This window comes from Aptenodytes forsteri, unplaced genomic scaffold (genome assembly GCF_000699145.1).
Source record: "Aptenodytes forsteri isolate BGI_AS27 unplaced genomic scaffold, ASM69914v1 Scaffold321, whole genome shotgun sequence".
Classification (NCBI taxonomy): domain Eukaryota; kingdom Metazoa; phylum Chordata; class Aves; order Sphenisciformes; family Spheniscidae; genus Aptenodytes; species Aptenodytes forsteri.
In genome coordinates this window covers 578,795-580,516 of record NW_008795030.1, presented here as the reverse complement: position 1 = coordinate 580,516, position 1,722 = coordinate 578,795, and positions in this window count along the sequence as shown.

The window sequence follows — 1,722 nt, the reverse complement described above, 5'->3', positions numbered from 1 at the left end:
CATCCCCGGGCAGGGGACAGCACAGGGACAGCATATTGCAAAGAGGGGGCTGGGACCCTGCGAGGGGCAGGAATAAGGCGACCCTCTGATGGCAGAGCACACGCAGCAGCTGCCCATCCTCCTGGCAAGGGGTCTCTGCCGCGGCGGCTCTGCTGGGACGGGGTGAACTTGGGGCAGGGCAGAGCCGTGGGGGGGCGGCGAGCAGCCCACCTTGCCCAGTGGATGGCAGGTAGCTTGGGACCATGTTCTGGGGGGCTCCCACGTGTCCCCCCCAGGATGGAGTGCAGCTCCTGGCCAGCTCAAGCAGTTGCTGTGGCCATCGATAGCCCACCAGATACCGGACCCCTTATTTACTCCTTGTCCAGATAAAGTTGCTGGTGAGATGACCCAAAGATTTGGCATTGGTCACACTGACCCACAAACTTTGGCGAGCTCTGGGAGAGGGGGTGAGCCCCCCAGAACCCTGCCTGAGCACCCCTGCACCCTGCCTGGGCTCCCAGTCCAGGGCGCTGGGGCACCCACCCTGCAGAGAGCACCTCAAGCTTTTGGCACCCCGACCACTGGATCAAGGGGGTCTCGGTGGCGGTCCCTCGCTGGGGGACCCCCATGCCGATCCGGGGTGCGGGGCAGCCGCCCCTCCAAGGCAAAACCTCCCCGGCTAGAAATACCCTCTGCAGCTCCACCGGGGCCCGATCCTGCACGGCCCCCCGGCCCCCAGCCGTCCTCTCACCGCAGGGGATGGTGAAAGCAAGGGGCTGGTGATATTTTTATGCACCCTCCCTGCCGCAGTTTCCGGCAAGGGGCCGTGCTCCCAAGCGGGGCTGAGGGTGTGCAGGGAGGGCAGGGGGCTGCGGTCGTGCTCCAGCCCGGAGCTGGCTGCATCCTGGCTCGGCCGCCCCGTCTCCCCACACAGCCGGGCTGGATTGCATGCTGGTGGATGGGGGTCCTTCCCCATCTCTCCTGAGCCTTCCTTCTCCTCCTCCTCGCCCTGCGGTTAGCCCTTGCAGGCTGACCTCTTTACTGTGTGACAGTGAGTCTGGCTGCGGCGTTTCCTATTCTCACGGCAGGGGCCAGGGCTGGTGGAGGTCCCAGGTCTGCACCGGCACAGAGACATGCCCCCTGGGCTGATGCCACGCTCGCCTTGTCACCCCCTGACTCGTTCTGGGGATGGTGCGGATCACAGCTCTAATTTAGACCCAGTTTTGGGGGCTTTAGGGGCCCCCTGGAACTTGCTGGGGGGGGGGATTCAGACCCTGCTGGGGACGGAGCCAGCCCTGCCAGTGTCCCTGGGAAGGGACAGGGCACAGCAGGGACAGGGGCTGCTCATCAGTGGTCACCTGCAGAGCGATGAGCCCCTCCAGGCTCCACCTGGGCTCCCAGAACCCTTCCCAAATTGCGGCCCCAAGTGTTTCTGGCCGACTTCAGCCCCAGGGAGGGCACTCACCCTCCCCCTTGAGAAGAGCTGCCTGAGCACTGCCTGCCTCCCCAGCTGCCTGCACCCCGGCAGGGTGCTCTGGCACAAGGCAGGGCAGGTGCCGCCACCGTGGAGGGGACAGGGCAGGTCCCAGGGTGTCAGAGATGTTGAACACCTGTCCCCCCAGAAGCAGGCAGCACGGGGTGTGTGTGTGTGTGTGTGTGAGTCTGGCAAACCGTGGGGAGAGGGGCTGCCATGGGCTCCTCCATCCTTGGGGGTCACGGCCTGGCATGGGACATCCCCTTGGG